Source organism: Corvus moneduloides, chromosome 13, assembly GCF_009650955.1.
Source record: "Corvus moneduloides isolate bCorMon1 chromosome 13, bCorMon1.pri, whole genome shotgun sequence".
Classification (NCBI taxonomy): domain Eukaryota; kingdom Metazoa; phylum Chordata; class Aves; order Passeriformes; family Corvidae; genus Corvus; species Corvus moneduloides.
The window spans coordinates 5,430,198-5,450,233 of NC_045488.1; the positions used below are offsets into that span (position 1 = coordinate 5,430,198).

The window sequence follows — 20,036 nt, forward strand, 5'->3', positions numbered from 1 at the left end:
AATAACACAGGCCTCTGCACATAACCTCCTTTGACTGCTTTGAAAATCATAGTGGTATTCTGGCTGCTGGAAAAAGGTGAGCTCCTGAATGCACAGGAACTACCAGATCACTGCTGGCAAACTCGAATTCAGTTCCAGAGTCCCTCTCTTCTGGCAGAAGAAGTCACCCTGAGGAGAAGTTGTTCCTCACACACTTTGGTGGAGCTGAAAAGAGAGGTTTGTCCAGGCTCTAGCAGGGAGCACTGCAAGGGGATAATTCTTGCAGCACAAAGCCCTCCAGACAGGCAGCAATGGTCACACTATGCTTTCTGCCAGGTCCATGCTACAAAAACACCTCCTATCCCTGCAGACTGCTTTCCTGAGAAACTCCATTTGCACTTTCTGGGAGAGCAGCTGGAGCAGGCAGATTTTGTGGTGAGAAGAGAGAAGGAGGCAGGGCAAGTTACACAAGGTCACGGCTGTGCCTCTGCATCAGGATGACTGTCCCTGTGTGGGGTACAGAGCAGTCTGGAGGAACAAGAATCCAACCAAACTGCCACAAAAATTCTGGCCATCCTACCATCTCTAACCAGTGCCCAAGACAGCAACAAGGTCCTCTCCAATTCAGCCTGGGCCAGGAAGAATTCAGGAAAAAACTCCTGCCTTTCGGAAAAGGACAGGGTTGGGAACTGCTGGTAGGCTCAGGAGCTCCCCACCCTGGAGAACAACTGTCCCTGTCACTGAAGTTTATTGCCACTCTATTTTACTCCTAAGACCGTGCTTCTGCATCAGGTTGTGTGCAGTGTCCTCAACTGGCTGCATATAAATATGTTTATTTGAGAATCTAAGTGTGTGTGGAGGGAAGCGTGTACCTATGTGCAGACAGGTTTAATCCCTTGCTCTTCCAACCACATCCCCAGCTTTTCAAAGGGCTGGAGAATGTGGAGAGAGCAAGAAAAGGAAAAGTCACTGGAGTGGAAGCTCAACAAAGTACCTACACAGTCAGACTGTACAGTGGAAAACAGCCAGATGGCTTGTTTGCAGCACAGCTGAAGACGTTTGCTTGCTGCAAAGCATTTTCTGTTCTAGTCTATTTTAATTGAGTCCCATTTGCAGTTTTTCCTCCTGTGGCCTTTGCTTGCTCCAGACCATGTCAATTGCCCTTGTTGCAATAGTTGCCCCCTTTTCCTTTTTTTTTTTTTTAGTAGGGGCAGACGGATCATTTCAAGCTTTCTTCTCTCTCAGTTTTGGAAAGCCTTTAGCGCACTTGCATTTTCCTTCTGGCAGCTAATAAAATGTCACTCATTACCTCGAAGATATGCCTGGACATAAGCGCATGTCCAAAGACAATATTTCCTCTAAAATTATGAATATAAAGAGGCTCCTGAGCAAGCAGCTCTGTTTATTTAGCCTTGGATTCTCTTTCTTCAACTGGTTTTCCATCCCCAGTTTATTCCCCACCAGGGAACGGACCTGAGTTTCTCTAGGATGTGTGGTCACCTCCATCCAGCCTTTTCTCAGCATTATTATTTTCAGGCACCAGCACTTGGGACCAGGGGTTTGATGAGGTCTGAGGAGACCCCATGACCCAGCAGGGACATCAGGAGAGCACATCCTATGCCCTTGTAGGCTTCGGTGAAACGGTGGTTTCTCCTCTCCTCTGTAAAACTACAGACTGTTCCCCTGTGATCTCTACAAACAAACACTTTATTGTCCCTCTGTGTGTTCCCAGCCTCTCTGCTGGACTCAGGGTTTTTCAGTTAAAAACCTCAGCCAGGTCCAGGAAATGGGAGGGAAGGGAGGAGGGGGGAGGGGAGGGAGTGAGGGAGGTGGGAAAAACCGGTTTTATTTCTTCTTCTTCTTCTCTTTTTAAATAAGGCAAACTTTGGAACAGAAATATGGCAGTAAATGCGCTCCTGTGATTTTTCATGTTTTTTCAGCTGCAAAGAAAATAGGAGAAATATTCCATTCTGTCTGGCTTCCTAACCATTCTGTGAGTAAGACCTTTATGTGCAGAGCAGCTTGGATGCTTGGGTGCTTCGTTTCTGAAACCATCCCTGCAACAATAACCTCTTTTTGTTTTCCCCCAATCAGAAAGACACATGGCAGCAACTGCTCAGATATTTTGTCATCGAGGGATGTGGTCCTGGCAGCCCTGCAGCACTGGCTGCCTGGATTGCTGCAGGGGATGGCAAACTGGTGGCACTGAGGCACTTTTAGTGCATAAGGCACAAAACAGAGCATTTATTGAAGATTAGGGATAATGGGAGGTTTCACCTCAAGCCTCAGCTGGCTCCTGTCCTCAAGCACCCATTGCCACTGCAGGTATGGCCATGGTCAGACAGCTCTGTTGATGCACCCTGGTGATGGTACCAGGGTGCCTTTAGCCATGACATGAGCTCCAGAACTCCTCTCTCTCCTCCGGCACAGAGACCCAAAGATGGTGCTATGCTCTATCCTTTTCAATGTCTTTATGACTTCTCTTCCAATAAAACAGTTGCAGTCTGTTATAGTCTGACTGTTTATCTGATTTTAGTGTACACACACTACAGGAAAAGCCAAAATGCTCAAGGTTGCATGCTGCTCATGCTTTCAAAGAGCAGGGTGCCAGAGGAAATCTTAGCAAAACTAAACAATCCTGTGCTAGGTTCAGTTAGTGATCCAAGCTCAGACAGATGGTCTGGAACAAAACTCCGACTGAACACAAAAGTCTCCCAAGCATTTATCTCTTTTCTGATATCTGCCACAGAGCAGCTCTCATCTTTCCCTGATTTCCATTGGTTTTTCATTATATCTCCACTGATTTCAGCAACAAGTTAAACTCACAGGCTCCAGGACAGCAGAAGCCCAAACCACCAGCTGTTCCAAAACTAGCCCTCTTGCAGGAAAACCAGAATTGTCTGCCACTAGCAACACCCACCACGGTAATTCTTCTATCCTTCAAGGATAGAGAAGTGGCAAAATACCCACTATGGCAAGCAGATGACAGCTGGAGCCTTTCAGGCAAGGTGTGGGATCAGCACCAAGCCCTGGGCTGCCATGGCTCCAAGCGTCTGCTTGATATGGAAAGCCAGAGCTACGCTCAAACAGGCACTGGAGCCTCTGAATTCAAGGGAACAATGAGCCTTTGAGTCTGGTAGAAGCTCACACTCAAAACCCTCTCCAGCCCAAGAGGAGGAACAGAAACTTCTAAAGAGCAGTTAATCTCCTTGTAAAATAGATGTCTCAGCTGAGATCCTTTAAAGAGGGGTTCAGCCTTTTCTGTCAGCAAGCAGGGGAGCCTGGAGCACTGTTAGACATCTAATTTTTAGGGATTGGTGGGTGTTTATGCACTTCATAAAGTCTCCTTATATCCTGTACGCTTTTTATCTGGAGCTGCTGTCAGCCTTAAGTGAAACTCCCCCGAAAGACACAAGAAGCAAAACCAGCACAACACAAAAGAAGAGAAACCAGAACCTCCTTGGATGTGAGGTGTGAAGATGGCAGCTTGGGCCATGATCCAAGGAAGTCAGTAGCAAGTCCTTCAACTGACAACTTTTTCCATCCAAATGCACTGGCTCAGTATAAACCCCATGAAAACCACAAAAGCTGTTGTTTCTGTGCACCTAGGATCTGAGCTACTAAAGCCCAGTAGGGAGGAGGAGGAAGAAAAGATTGAGGGAGCTAGAAAACCCTCTGAGAGAGCTTGTGTAGGACAGATAAAGCTCATCTGAGTGGCAGCATCCACTTGTCCCCACCACAGGATGTCCTATTGCTCTGCTGGAGCATGTGGATGATGAACAGGCTGCACTGGAGATTTTCCCTTGTGCAGAATTTGACTTCTCACTTGTTTCAGGAGAAGGCTGAAGCCTCATTTATGCAAAGGTGTAGCCTTAACAATAAGAAATCATCCCTCTCTGGCTGCAGAACGAGGTGTGAATGTGACTGCAGAACAGCAAATCTCTGCAGCGCTTCTACGCTGGCAGAAGATTCCAAAGAACCATGGAATGGCTTGGGTTGGAAGAGACCTTAAAGAATTCATGGACAACCCTTCTGGTCCGAGCCAGCTCAGCCCTTCAGAAGGATGGCTTTCCAGAAAGCAATAAAGTGTTTGAAACCATGTTTTATTACAGAATCTGTAGGCATGGAGACATAAATCTTCACAGACTCTGCTCATTACTGCCCAGATCAGATAACTGTCAATGCTCTGCTACCCAACATCACCTTGAATGCAACATATGTGCTCCCAAGAAATGCCATGAGGAAGTTCACCTAACAGGGCACTGAGTGGCACTGGAAGAGACATTGCAAAGCTGTTTCCTGCCAGCTTCACAATGATCCTTCCAGATAGGCAGAAGACATCACGCTAGCTTGCAATGGCAACAACCTCAGGAGACTCAAGGTGAGAGCCACATGTGCGTGGCTGTAGGGTCTCTGTAATGACCACACCGTGGGTCACACTAACGGTGTGCTGTGACCACGTGGCCCCATTGCAATAATGTCCCTTCATGGGAATGGGCACCTCTCACAAGATACAAAACTGCAGAAACCTCTTGCTAAGGACACTTTCTACTGATGTGCTCCACACATCAGACTCCACCACGATCTTTGGTGAGGCTGTCCCTGCTGGGAATGCACACAGCTGGTGATATTAAACCTCCTTATAGTGTCACATCTTGGACACAAAAGAGCTGGGTGAGCAATCATACCCTATCTGGGCCTTGCCATAGAGAGTACAGCATGCTGCTGGTGCTTAGTAGCAGTAAAAGCAACCTTTCATCCAGCTTGGAGGAAGAGCTTCCAGCTTCATCACAGTCTCAGTATCTGCCTCTTTTTGCTCCCCATTTTCTCTTTCCAAAGTTGGCACCTGAAAGTTTTCTCTGCATTAATTCCAGACATTGTGTAAACAGTGTGCTTAGATTTCCTTAAATGAGGCTGTTTCAGCCCCAGCTTTCCTCACAAGTAGATTTCCTGTCTCATAAATTCAAGACATGAACAGTTTAGTTTTGCTAGGAAGGTGGAATCTCAAACTGATCCTCCCTTCGGGATGACCTGGAAGACAAAAGGACAAATGGCATGGCAGAGGGCCTGAGGTTTTCTGGTCACTGGCTGAAAGAGTGGAGCCATCCTGCCACATGCTGTTCAGGAGGTAGTGCCAGTGGTCCAAGAGACTGTTACTATTTGCCATAAATAATCTGCAAGTTTTGAAATCTACCAATTTCTTGGCATATTTTTTTTCTTCATAACTCCAGAAGATGGAGAACAATCTTTTCTTACTGAGCAGATCACTGGCATTTTCATTGGAGAAGCAAGGGATTACTGTTTTCTCACGTATCCAGATCCTCAAAATATTTGTGACTCCTTAGAAAGACACATGCATATCAAGTGTTCACAGACATTCTTTGTGCAAGGCAAGCAGAGGAAGTCCTAGAATAAAAAGAGCTTTTCCTCTCAGCTGCTACTCTCTGGGACTTCAGATAATTCCTCTGGCAGCAACGTGAACCCCCAACCACAATGCAAGTGTGGGTTTTGCTACTGCTGCTGAAGGATCTCACACACTCTGGTGTCAGAAGAAGGGTCTTTACCAGAGTATTTGGGTGGGTTTTCACCAAAGCCGTCTCTTGTCTGGGAATGACATGATCACCCTCAGTTCTGAAGGCACTGGGCTCGCTTTGCCTTCCAGCTTATGGAGAGGGCACACAGTACAAAGGGACCACAAGCTTCACATTCGGACTATAAATGAGGGTTTTGCTGCTTTGGCTGTATTGAACAAGACTCTCCTACTTCTCCATTTCCTCTGCCAGCAAACTTCTGACAACTAAATTGAGCACAAAACAGCCATGCCAGCTTGTACTTCTCTAGGAGGTTGAATGGTACAGGAAGGATTAAGGAAGAGAAGCAGCTTTTCACTCCCATCTCTGGTTCTAGGAAAACTTAATCAATGGCTGGGCATTGCACCCCCGAAACTGCCTCCTGCATGACAGCAGGAGAATGGTTCACTGTCTCCTCTCATTTCCTCCTTGACCAGCTCTCCCAGACCACTTTGTCCCCCTCTTGACAGCTTTAGCAGTGGTGAATGATTTTGTGGACCATGGACAAAGCCCTCCCTCTTGGCCCCTTCCAGGGACAGAGCCAAGCAACTGGCAGGTGCTGAGCAGGGGCAGTGCCCAGGGCTGCTGTCTGGCTGTACAAACCAGGGGCTTTCCTGTAAGTGTGTGGATGGCTTAAAGCCCTGTTGAAAACTCACCAGATAATCTCTTCTTTCATGTTTTCCCTCTATATTCATCCCCAGACACTCCCCCAGCCATTGCCATCTCAGGGCACCTGGTAGTCATAGAGTCACAGAATGGTTTTTGATGGGACGTTAAAGATCATCCAGTGCCAACCCCCTCTGCTGTGGACAGGGACACCTTTCACTAGACCAGATTGCTCAAGGCCCTGTTCAACCTGGCCTTGAACCCTCCCAGTGATAGGGCATCCACAGCTTCTCTGGGCAACCTGTACTGGTGTCTCATCACCCTCACAGGAAAGAACTTCTTCTTAATATCTAATCTAAACTGCCCTCTGTCAGCTTGGGTCCATTCCCTCTTGTTCTGTCACTACATGTTCCTGTCCCAAGTTCCTCTCCAGCTCTGTTGCAGCCCATTTATGTACTGGAACATGCTCTAAGCTCTCCCTGGAGCCTTCTCCAGGCTGAACAATCCCAGCTCTCCCAGCCAGTCTCTAAAGAAGAAGTGCTCCAGACCTCTGAGCATCCTCATGGCACAGCATCCCTGCACAGTTCCTTCCTTTTTTTGTGTGCTCAGACTGTTCCTGCAGGAGACCCTTCTGGTGTGCAGTGCTCTCTTCACTCTTAACTAAGGCACACATTGTGTGTTTAACTTAATTTAACTAGCTCAGTCTATAAGTTCTCTGTTTAATTTAGTACTGCTCTGTTCTTTTGGGGCATAGAGTGCAGTCAGCTGTCCTGTCCTGCACCAGTTATTCATTCCAAGGGGATTTCACTGTGCAGGGAACACTGAGGGATGCTCAGCTCTCCGAGCTAGGGGCACTTCCATTGGGCACAGACACTCCTCCACTGCTCCTATGCCCTTGTCAGGTCACTTTGTCCAAACAGTAATTCCTGCCTTTGGTTCAGACTGTCCTTTTCTTCTTGGGAAGAAACCAACAGGGACTCCAGGCAGAAAATAAATCTCTCTCTTGTGTTTTTCTACTATAGTGGTGCTTTAGAACCAAGCCAAATTGTACAGCAGAGAACAAAACATGACAAGAAAGAAGATAACGACAAAATAGTTCACAGCCAAACGAGCTTGTTTTGGGGCTGCCACAGAGAAGGACCATCCATCAGAGACCTCAAAAGCTTTAAGTCCTGTTTTATGAGACTGGCAGGGAGCTAGAAAGAAAGGAGCAAGGTGATGGAAAAGATGCCTAAGAAATTGTCCTTTCTCAGCCTCTGACACAGCCCCCCCCCCCACAGTGGATGTTGTTCTCTGGGTGATGTATTCATCCACCCAGGAGGAAAGGTAATGGGACTCCTCATCATAAGAGAGAGAATAAGTGGCAGAAGAGCTTCAATCCCTTGTCTTGAGATTTCCATCGTGGCTCAGGACAAAACTTCCCCAAGAAAACCCTTCAAATAAACACTTCCTGAAAAAAGCAACAAAGGTAAAAGGATAAATTTTTAGTTATATAGGACCCATTGTTCAGTCCAAAACTCAATCACAGCCTTTTCCTTTTTTTTTCCAAAAGAGGTCTCAGTGTCTTCTTGAAACTCTGCCCACACTGAAAGGTCTGATCCCTTCAAACACATGGAGAAACTACCCTAAAGAACAGAGACACTGCACTGGAAATACAGCCAAACTCTGTGACCTGAAGGTATATTTTGTATATAGAGATCCTTTTCTCTACATACACGTGATTTTATAAATGGGCTTAGGTACGGTATAACTTAGGAGAAAACTGTGTGGATGTGACATTGGAAGGGGGAGCAAGAGGAAGACAATTACCCTCTCCAAAATGGGTTTCAGTCTACGGTCAATAATATCAATAATCCTTTAATTACAGCTCAGATCTGAGGACTCCACTGAATTACCCCAGCACAAGCAGAAGACAATCTCTGCCTTAGAGATCTTGGAATCCAGAAAGTGTGCTGCTGGCCAAGCCTAGAGAGCACAAATGTGAATTTGGGGAGACCATGGGAATCCTGAATAAAAGCAAGGTTCTTACATGAAATATAAAATTATTCTGTGAGGTGCAGACTGTGCAGGGAAAGAAATGCAACCTTAACACAAGCCACAGACATTTGAAGAGCTGCTGCCATTGAGCCAAAATCTGCAGTTTGCTAAGCAAAGTCCATTTGTCATACATTCAAAAAGAGAAAGTGAGGTATGGAGGAAACCCAAACAGCAATTAGATGGGAAAAACAAGTTTTCTGAGAGGTAAATAAATTCCTGTGTGTGAGATGTGGTTGAGGGAGAGCGGTGAAATGTTGTCCAGTGTTTGGTGAAGTATTCTGTAAGGGCAGAAGAAAATGTTGCTTTTCCAGAGATATGTGGGAAACCTTAAAACCAACAGTGCCCACATTTTGAGGAACAGAAAGGCACCAACATAGATCCCCTTGTAGGCAGAATAACTGCCTGGCAATGTGTTTAAAACCTGCAAATATGGTCCAGCATTGATGGAGGAGATGTGGGCTTTAAAATGGATCCTGGAGCATGTTATGCTGGTATTTTGACTCAAATATGCAACAATACGAAGAGAAACTGGATAAAAGTAAAATTCATTTTATAGTATTAGCATAAAAGACCAATTCAAATGCAAGTAATAATTATGATTTATTTTAACCTATCCTGTCATTCTCCCAGTAAGATGGGCAGGTAAATTATCTGGTGGCCAGATCCAGTTACCACTGGAATCAGTAGTAAAGACACCATTTAACTCTGAGGCTGGGAACATTAATCCCAAATTCTTCTATTAAAACCTAGTCTAGACAGGTAACTGCTTGCAAGTCTTGAAAAGACAGCAGGGAGAGCCCTCAAAAGGATGTCTAAATCCCCACAAGTTGGCACAGAGCACTCCGCTTTCGGACAGAAGAAGAAGTGATTCCTTAAGACAATACAGAGAGGAAAATCCTCTATGGATTTTACACACAGTGTGAGAACTGGATCAAATCATACATAACATTTGGGCACTGTCACAGAGCAGCCTGCAGGTCATGGAAATTCCACAGCTGCAACTGAAGAGCCATCACAGCATTAGTGGACACTGAGGCACCACTGAAATAAACCACACAACAGGAGAGATGTTCAGGAAAACAGCAAAATGTTCAAACCAAAAATATTCTCTAACACCCAGGATGAGCATTCCCGCAAACACAGTTGCATGAGTCATGCTTTAAGTGAATGATTTTTAATGAAAGTATAATGGGAAGGTGAGGGGCTACACTGATACTCATTTTGGCCCTTAAAGTTTGGTCCATACAGACTCCAGCCTTGTCCAGCCAATATCTGGAGTCTCTCGAGCCTCCTGTGGGCGTTGGGGTGTGCAAAATCCATGCTGGACATCCTCTCCCCTTAGGCTGTGAGCTCTGTGCTTGCTCTCTGCACAGCTCAGTGAATCTCCTTCTCACCATAAGGATGTTGCAAAAGGGAATGAAAGCTAAAAGCATGTATTTTGGAGAGCAAGAGACACCAGACCCACTGGTCATTAACAAATTTAACAGATTGCTTCTAAACTGAGCTTTCAAGGATCTTGAGTTCAAGTTTTGACACTATAGCAAAGGGTACAGTGGTCTCTCGTGAGATGCTGTGAGATTTCTGGGCATGTCAAAATTGTGCAGTAAAACTCTGATGGTCTGACAAACTGTGCACAATATTTCAGAATTTAGAGATGCAAATGGATGAGCAAGGCACATAATGGAATTTGCAGAATTGCTTTTCTCTGTCTTTGGGTACTCTGCTGTAAAACTGGCTTTGAATCCCTAAAGCAACTTCGGGAAAAGGACTAATTTTATAAAGGAGATAAATCCAATCAGCTATCTGAGCATCTAATGACCCTCGTACCCAACCAGTTTAGCAATATTATTGTTTAATTATACCCAACAGCACAGAAGAGAGACACATCTCTGATGGGTGAGGAACTGCATGCAGATTTACAGAAAACCAGTCAGCTGCACTTGAAGTTACAGAACAGAAAACAATCCAGTTGGAGAATAGAAGAAACTGGAAATGAACTGTGCCAGGGTTGAAGAGAAGGTGCCAACCAATGTATTTGTCTTCACTTTTGCCAGTACACACAATGGAGAAATGAGTAAAGCTTCAGTGTTAATCTGAGACTGCAGTGTGAGAAAGTTTCCATTTCAAGCATAAAAACCCCAACCTTCTTGTTTTTTTCCGCTAGACTATGATCCTGAAGTTGCCAAAATACCCTTTCTCCACCATTTCCTGAACAGATGAGGTGCCATGGTAGATGGAGGAGGAGTGTAGAACCTTAGCATCCAGGAAAGAAAGGGCTGAGGACAACATTTATAAAGCACAGGTGTTTATGTCAGTTTCATGTGCTTACTCAAGTAGGAAGCCAATGGCAATTGTATGCAAATGACCAAAACAAGAGCAGAAGTGAGGTATCCTGTGAGGATTTAAAATCTAGAAAAGGGCAGTGTGATATTCAGCAGAGGCCAGCTCACTCGAGAACTTATTTCTCAGGAAGGCTTTGTAGCCCACACTGAACTTGAAGCTGTATTTCTCAGAGGGATGATGGTGCCTGGGCAAGATAATTCAGATATGCTGCCAGTGCCAGTGAAAGCTGGAAGCACAGCATTGAAGGTGAACTGAAATGAAGATCTTGGTTGACTCTGAGTTCGTCATGTCTGTAACCCACGTGCCTACCTGGATTTGGCAAAAGAATGGCCAAAATGGCCCAAAACATATTCATATGCTGATGGGTACAAAGGAAGGTGCACGTGCCTATCGCTGTGCTGATAGGGGAATGATTTTGCAGATGAAATGGATGCAGCACTGCAGAGGGGATCAAGGGCATGCTGGGGTTGGTCTGGAGCATTTCAAAATGCTGGACAGGTTCAGAGCTGAACCATAAGAGCAATGAAGACCCTTCTGTCCTTTGCTGAACACATCTCAACATTACTGGTGGTGCTGAATCCTTTCCATGGCTCCTGTAACAGGCAGGAAGCCACACGACGGACTGGCAAGTGATATCTGCTCTAAGTAGCCTCAAGAGCTTTTTTCAGGAGACATGCTACAGGAAATCTGGGAATTATGAAGGCACAAGCATTTTGCCCTGAGTCTGGAAAAATGGCTCCTGGTCTTGAAGGATGCAAGGAAGGGTCACAATCCCACGGGCTAGCTGGCTAAACAAAGGGCTGATCCCTTTTCCTGCTGGCACACAGTGATGATTGCACGGTAGCATTAGCTCTGTGGCCACTGACCACCCTGTTTTTTGAGAGAAGGCCCAAGTATCAGTGGTGAAGGGCTAAGCTGGGAGCCCAGTGTCCCTCTCTGCACAGTGCTGGTGTAGTAGGCAGTATTAGCAGAGTAAGAACCCTGCAGCCTGATGGGATCACTTACATATCAATTACCACGAGGCAGCAGGGTATTATTTATACAATAAGTGCTATACAAAACAGCAGGGCAATGTTTAGAGGGCAAATACTATGGACAGGAAAGCTGCAATTTGTTCTGCAGCAGCCGGATGTTCTGTGCACTCCAAAGTGCCAGGCAGGATGAGGGTGATGCTTACATGCCAACTCCTGTAGGAGGACAGGTTATTATTTAAACCCCAGATACAATGATAGGGAAAGAGTATTACTTACTAACCAGGCCGAATGCAATAGCAGCAGTGGCAGTAACTGCATGGTGTAATTTACAACAGAGGAAAAGACATCATTTGCAGACCAGCTATTACAGAATGGGAGGGTGTTTGTTGTGGTACAGCACTGAAGTATTACTTTGAAGCTGAGCACTATAGAGGTACAGGGTATTATTTATACACCCAACACCAGAGAAACTATTTTTTTGGGGTAAGTAACAGTGACAGTTAGTCATTTATATGAAAGCCATTCTGTAATTTCCAATATGTAACCTACATGATTATTTCAACCTTGAAACTGTGGTACAGATGATGTAATGTTAATTGTACTGAGATCTACAGCTGCTCTACCACAGGGCTGCTAAACTGGAATAATCTTCTGAAGTCAGTAGATTTATGCCAGCAAAACTACTGAATCTGCCCTGCCCTGTGCAAAGCCTGTGGTGCCTGGGGATTTCCAGGGGTGCTTATCCCTGACCCTGTGCAGGATCCCAGCAGGAGCTGCAGGTTTTGCTGTGGATTACAGGTTATTCAATCACCAGCACAGCGACTGCTCTCTCAGCAGAGGTGCAAATGATGGATGGGACCTCCAGCTGGGAGGGATCAGCAACATTTTCATCTGTTTATCAGCTGCTGGCCTTTGCATTTTTTTCACACACCTTTCTCATCCAGTCTGTGATCTAACCTCAGGCAGGAGATGTTCCTTGGTTATTTCCTTTTAGTTTTCCCTACAGATTTTTGTGTCCTGTCGAATTATTCCTGCTAAGTCAAACCCATATGTCTGCAGCCACAACAAACGATTCCTTTTGTCTTTCAGTGGTTGTCTACACTACTAAATAAACAAATAATAAAGTATTCTGCCAAGTCTTCTGCCCACTGCTAACCAAGGGCATTGGAGAAGCCAAAGACACATGGAAATTGCCAGACCAGATGAAACCAATGGTGTGTTCAGATCAGTATCCTGCCTTAGACAAGACCTATATTACCAGCTTCAGAGCAAAGTTCTCATCATCGAAAAATAGGGAGAAAATTGCTGAGGAGGAAGTTTCTTTTTAACACGAGGCATTCAGTGGTTGCCTTCTGCCTTGAAGCATGAGTATTTACATTCCATATTCTCCCACTAATGTACACTAGGTCTATTTGGCATGGCTTAATAGGCAATTTTACCCCTCAGGCCTAACCTGTGAGCACCACCCTGCCAGAAGAAATTTGCTGTCCTGATCACTTCATCCCCATGATACGAGGTGGTTGCTCCTGCAGATGCCCTTTTGTCTTGTGCCACTTGATATGGCCCCTGTTGAAGTGAGTCCCTTTCCTCCAGGACCTGCCCTACTCTCTGCTGGCACAGAGGAAGGCGGGGTTCAGCTCCCCCACAGCAAGGTGTGTCAGGAGATCCCTGGCTCCCAGGTGGTTCCCTGATAACACGCTGGCAACCAGGACTATCCATGTGTTCAAGGCTCATGTGGTGCCTCACTAATATCATAGCAAACACATCTTCCAGGTCAAGCTGTCCAGACCTGCCTCTCCTGGGACATCCCATAACCCAAATTCTTCACTGCCATCACTGCTCCTTTCCATTATAAGCCCCCAAGCAATTAGGACATAGTGACAACCTGGCAGGAACTGAGCAATGAGGTAGGACTATTCACTCACCTGAGTTAATTTTGGGTCTTGCCCAAAGTTCTCCCTACTTCAACTGCTCCAATTGTCCTCTGGCTTGCTCTATAAACTGGTTTTTATGGAAAAGCCATGAGTTGCTATGCCTTGGTTGACATAAAGAACAACTACAAGGGTGAAAACCCAGAGGATTATGCTTGTCAGAGATCTCCCATTTCCCTACCTTCATCTCTTGCTCCCTTCTCTCAGCAGAACTCTTTCTGTGGCTGTCCTCCTGTCCAGCTCCCCTGCACAGCAAGGTTTCCCCTTCAGCCAGCCTCAGGCACTGGCAGAACCAGTTTCCAGAACAGAAACCCACAGGCAAAGCCAGCTTCCAGGCTACCTCCATGCAGCACATACAGCAGGAATGGGGTCCTGGTGGCTTCTGGACCTTGCTATGTGACCACCATGCTCAAGGCACAGCATCTCCCTTATCCTTGCTTGGTCACAGCAGCAGTGACACGGCTCCAGCTGCCTCCATCAACGTGCTGGAGCCTTTGGGAGAATTAGATCACTACAGCCGATGGCACAGCAGTTGGGCTTGTAAAGCAGGGGAAGGAAGTGGGAGCAAGGCGGTCCACGGGGCTGCTACTTAACACCTCGGGGCATTTCGACAGCTGAAGCACACGGAGGGTCTTGGGGTGTGCAAGTGGAATGATTCTGGTACTTCTCATCCTTCCCCCACCCTTCTGCTCTCTGGTCTGTATGGAGCAATCGTTGGGGAGGGAGAATGTCATGCGAGGGAGATGTGGAAATTTTTCTTAAAAAAGGGAGGTCCAATGAAAAGCGCACGAAGGAAAAAAAAAATCTCGGTGTGAAGCGTCTCAAAAAAGGCTACGCGGGTAGCGCGACAAAACCCCCTGCCTATTCATCAGGCCAACAAAAAGCTTCTTTAGATTTATACTGTGAGCCCATTGAGAGGGAGGGGAGGGAGGCAGCGCTCACACACCGCCCTTGTGCACACAGCAGAGCCCGCAGCCCTGCCCCGCACACACAGGCTGGGCTGTTCTGCCCGCTCACAAGGAAGCTCTGAGTTTTTAAAAGTAAACTGTAAGGTTTCCGTTGTTGCACTGGGCTCAAGTACTTTTTTTTTTTTTTTTTTTAAATATATAACAGCTCCCTCTCTTTGCTGTCCCTCTCTCTCCTGCACTCTTTACACAGCCCCGGCTGCTCTGGGCTGCTCGGCAGCCGTCGTGCGCTGGCTCCCTATGTGGTCCAGACCCTCTATGAACACGGCTTTTGTTGCTGCTGCTGGGAAGCTGCCTGAGAGCGGCACACACAGCCCGGCTTGTTCCACACGTGGAGGCTGCAGAGGGCTCGGGAAGTGGGGGGGAAAAAAGGAGGAGGAGGAGGAGGAGAGCAACTCGCGTTAGGTTGTCTTGTGGTAGAGCAGCCATCCCACCACTGGCAAGGGAAGGGAGAAGCAAGGAGACGGAGGCGGGTGGTGGTGGAAAAGATGCCTCAGGCAGCTAAGAAAGGTCCCGTTGATTCTAAAATGGGACCAGCTGGCTCTCCACCGGCCCACGTTGCCGACGGGTGTAAGTCAGCACGGGAAGGCAGTGAAGTCACCGGGTCTGTGCAACTTATATTTGCAGAGGATCTGCCCCGGAGAGGGAAGAGGAGAGTAAAGACCAATAACGGAGTGGACTTTGGAGTTCCAGTGTTCCTAATCATTATGTCCATCCCTGGGTGATACCAGAGCACTGAACAACAATCTGATCTTTTTTCATTCGTTTCTGTCTTTTAAGTGATACCATCCATCCTCTTTTCCTCTAAACCTCTTAATATTCCTCACTTATTGGGGAGTATTTTATAGCAATGAGCTTGCAAAAGAGCTCAAAACCAAAGAGTTTGCTCTGATGGAATCTAAGTCTGCTGAATTTTGTTTAGTGTCCTCTTTTCCTTAGCAAGTTTTTCCCTCCACCTCTTTCACACCCTCAATTTCCTATCCTGTCGGCTCTCTTTGCCCATCCATCCTCCAGCCCCCGTGCTGCTGTCAAACCTGGCTACTGTACACGGAGGTGATTATATGAAACATTAAACAGCAGTTCAAGCGGAACAGATGGAGCTTCCCCCCAAAGACTGCTCAGGCTGCAGAAAGAGCTCAGTCTCTGTCCTGCCCAGTGATGGTGGGAGGTGATGCCTCCCCTTTTCCATTCTGACAACAACTTGAAACATCTCAGAAAGGGGCAGCGTCCCCTTTGACCTGTCAGGCAGATACAGTCCCTTCAAAACAGCAGGAAAATATAACATCAAACAACCAAAGCAAAGAAAGAAATAGTTCAGCTTCCAATAGTGCCTTTGCAGGATTTGAAACCCCACGAAATTTAGTCCCCAAACCACTGGCCCCTCTGCCCAGCTGACATTCTTTACCAGGAGCTTGTAGATGAAAACCAAAGTAGTGAGGAATGCTAAGAAATTCCTCTCTCCCAACTATTTCATTGTGGGATGTTTTCCCCTTTCCACATCTGGCAAAGCTATTTTAGAAACCAAGGGAAGCTTTTCAAACTGACGTTTTTTGGCTAAACAACTCAAAAGGGAAAGGTTAAAATGTACTCTTTCTTCTGTGTGCAGAGCACTACTGAGCACAGGATTTAAATGAAAGGTCTTAAAGAGCAGTAAATGAGTGGAAATAAGTAACTTCTGACAGAGATTCTGACAAATAAAACCTTTTTTTGCTCGCTCTACTTCTGGAGAAGAGCTCAGCTCCCTGAAAACTATTGCTAAAAATACGCTTCATCTGTGAATGGATTCGGAAAACGGGCAGGTACTGAGGAACGCCCGGAGCAGCTCACTGGAAGTAACCCAGGGGACTCTGCCAGCCGCCAGTCCCTGACATTCTCACACAAGGGGAGAGCTGTCAAACCCTCGGGCATCTCGGTTCTTTTCACTCTTTCTGAATTTGTCAGCCCCTCCAGAGCTTAACACCCCTCCAGCTCAGGGGTCACCCTCTGCCTGCGCTGTGGCAGAGCAATGACACTGAGCAAAGCCACGACCACAGGAAACCCCGGCACTGGTTGGGACACTCGCAACAAATCAGCAGGACAGCAGCCACCATCCCCAGAGCTCGGGAACAGGATCAGACACATCACCTGAGCTCCAGCGGCAGCTGGAATCCATCACAAACACACACCCATGGGTCGGAGGGTCTGTTGGGGAGGGAGAATGGGGATAACCCTGTCTGCTCTCCCACCTCGTGGTTCTGACTGTAGGATCTCTGACTCTGTCCTTGCTTTCCCTCCCTTCCCCAAGCCAACTAACAAACTTGGCACACAGGTGTTCCCCCTGGCTATAGGTCTGCTCCCCACAACGGGTGGGATGCTGCTGAGGACCCTTTGTGCCGAGGTGAGGCACAGGCTCCCCTTCACAGCAGCGCTGCTTGCAGGAGGGAAAAGCTCTGGCTCAATCAGTTTTACAACTTTTCTCACATTTCTCCGCTGGTTGCTCACCAGGGAAACAACCAATCCACTGACTGAGAGCCTGCTTCTGTAGAGTAATTAGGAAAGTTAAGGAAAAGACACCAAAGAGAGAGAAGGGAGGAAAGTGCGATACGTTACCTTTAACAGTTCAGTGCAGTGCTTCCAGAATCTAAGTCCCATACACCTGGCAGAGAAACGAGGTCTTTTTCAGTGTTCAAGAAGTAAAGAGCTTGCCACTTCTTGCTGTTATTGTATGTCTTCTTCACAATCTCCAGATGAATTTTCCTGCGTTTTTGTTTGTTGGTTTTTTTTTTTTCCTTCCCCGGTTTCCCAGAAGAAATCAAAATTCCCTATGTGGTATTTCAGGTCCTTTCAGGCAGTGGCAGCAGCAGCAAGCTTGGAGAGTAAGTACTGTGTGTGAATGGCAAAAAAGAGAGAGAGGGTTTCAGACCACATTAGCTGCCACTGGCTGCAAAAGAGACCATCAAACTCCTGTCAGCCTCCTTAGATACCTCTTGAAGAGCTGGCATCTAAGTGTATTGGATCCTCCTCTGGATTTTAGAGTAAAGGTAGGCAGGCATCCAGGGGGCAGGGGGAAATAGGAGGGCTTATGGACCGAAAAGGAAGCCCAGCCTCTTGGAAAGAAGGGGAAAAAAAAAAAAAAAGCAACAAACCACCAAACCAAATACCCAACCCAGAAAAGAAAAGAAAGGGGGGAAATAAAAAAGCATTACCAAAAAAATACTGTAAATGGAGAAAGCCGAATGGGGAGTGGGGGGATTAAATTTAGCCCTCTGGTTTGGAAGCAAACTGGCTGGGGCACCACAAGTGGTTGAGAGAGAAGAAATAGTTTGTGCAATAAAAAGAGAACGTGGTTTATGCAAACTAAAATAAGATGAAGCTAATTAAGGAACCTGAGCAAAGTATTTGTGTCTGCAGTGCAGTCAATATCACTGCAGTCTGAGCAGAAAGGAGCAGATCCACAGGGAAGCCCAAAGACAGCAGCAAACAGGACAGTGTAGGGAACTCCTGCATGGCCCCACTTGCTGCTGAGGGAGGGAGGCAGGTGATGGAGGGAAGGAAGGGATGCTCTGCATTTGGAAAAGGGAAGCCCCTGGAGCATCAGTAACTGATAAGTGATATAAAGGCAGACAAAGGAGGCATTTGGGACTGAGTTTGCTTAAAGGTTATTTGGGGTGAACTGGGGAGAAATGGAGAGCCTGTACACACCTACTAGTGGTGGAGGCTGAAGAGACTACCCCAGAACTGAGGAGGAATCCATAACTGAATCCTTGGCAGTAGTGAAGCTGTGAGAAAGTGCTGAGAGGACTGTAGTGTGTTTTCTTTTTTTTTTTCTTTTTTGTCTTTTTTTTCCTGTGGAGTTGCTGGTACCTTTGAGAGGGATAAAAACTGTGATTTGAGAGGAGGGGATGGGTCTATGACTGCAGACCTACACCTTGGCTTGTGAAGGGGCCAGATGACAGCTGAGAGCAGGTGAGAAACCGCTGAGGTATTCACAGTTGAGAAAAGCACTTTTGTTTGAAAAATCTGTTATTTCTAACATGGAAGAGAGCACCACCAGCCTAAAGTAAAGGTAAAGTCTGAAACTGAGCACAGGGAGGTCCCCCTGTGCCCTCCTTGCACCCAAACCACATGGCTCCCTCAGCATCTCTCCTTCCACTTCTCTTTTAATATCATCTTTGATATCTGCACTTCCCTCTCTTTTCCCAACATCCTGCTTTGCTTTCTGGTTTATGATATAATAGCTTCTCCTCTCTCCATAAATTATTTTGGTCCCCATGCCTCATTTCAAAACTTGCTTCCTTGACTGCCTCACTCTTTAACCTGAGGCTCATAACCACCAGCCGTGCATCCATCATCCTGACAGGTAATGCTCCCAGACCACAAGAGCATGGATCCTCACTTCTTCCTGCAAGTACCTTATTCCATCTCAGAGATTCAATACCGAATATTGGTTGCGAATTTCCCTTCGGATTATCCCACCCCCCCCATTCCCCTTTTTTCCCCCCAGTAGTTCAGCACTAGATATTAACTTCAAAACTTGCCACGTGCCCATATGTCAGAAGTCAAAAGGGCAGCGAGGGAAAGCTTTGGAAAGGACATTGGAAAGGACAGTGTCTTTGCCATCTGAAACACTGCCTTTGATGCATCCTGGCACACATGGTTGGGTCATACTGAGCTTCTTATCCACCAGCACCAAGTCCTGCTCCTCACTGAGGGTAAACTCAGTCTGTTCTCTGCCCTGCCTGTATCTGTGCTTGCTTCCCCCACCTCACAAGCCTGACAGTCTATACGAGTGCTGTCTGTTCATGTCAAATTTAATTCTCCACCTGATGAGATAAACTAGGGCCCTTAGCACTTACTCAAAGGGTATTGGATCCATCCCAGGGCTGCCACCACCTGCAGGTGCTGGGTGGGCTGGGACAGACAGGGCTGTGCTGGAGCATCACCTGCCTCACCCCCTCACTAGCTGGGGTGTCTCCTCATGGGCAGCATGGTGCAGCCATAGCAATGAAAGGAGACAGGTAAAACACGCTGCAGATAGGGCATGACAGCTCATGCTCTAGGCAGGACTCGGTATTTCCAGCTGGGTGTGAAAGACACATAGACAGGATCTATAAAATGTGACCTGGCTGATTTTGCTCAGACTCATGTACGTGAGACGCTCCGAAACAGCTCATGCCTGACCACAGCCCTTTCTCCCCGTAACATAAAGATCTTTTGGGAAATGTACATGTTTAGTTGTTTTGCTGTGGAATAACTGAGCCCTCTGTACCCTCTGCTGCTGCCGTGGTTTGGCAAAGAAATCCTCATTTGAACCTTTGGTGAGCTTAAGCCAGGGAACAGAGAAAATTCCACTTCGGAGCTGACCAGCTAGGAAAATGTGATGCTCCACACAGAGTGGTTTCTTAGCAGCTTCAGGAAGGGGATAGAAACTGCTCAGTACCTGCTGGCTGTCCCAGTTTTTTGTCTGCATCAGGAACGATTGGAAAAAGAGCTAAATATGTTCAGAGAAATTGTGATTCATAAACTGCTCTTGTGTTTGTTTGTTCCTTAAGCTGAGGAGTGGCCAGGTAAAAAAAAAAAGTCACATAGATGACTTTTGTTTTTTGTTTAAAGCGGGAAAGCAACAGTTCATGGCTCTTTGAAATACAGGTA

The 20,036-nt window shown here is 46.6% G+C and overlaps 1 protein-coding gene across 2 annotated transcripts in view; it reads right to left on the reverse strand.

Annotated features, from left to right (window-relative positions):
- The window catches only part of ACAN (aggrecan), a 46,865-nt gene extending 29,413 nt beyond the window's left edge, over window positions 1-17,452 (reverse strand). The window contains exon 1 of one of the 2 annotated variants that reach the window (XM_032122603.1): window positions 16,995-17,452. The gene's annotated coding sequence lies outside the window, so the exon portion shown is untranslated. The remainder of the gene's footprint in view (window positions 1-16,994) is intronic. The other variant, XM_032122602.1, reaches the window with a different exon arrangement.
- Between the last annotated feature and the right edge of the window lie 2,584 nt (window positions 17,453-20,036).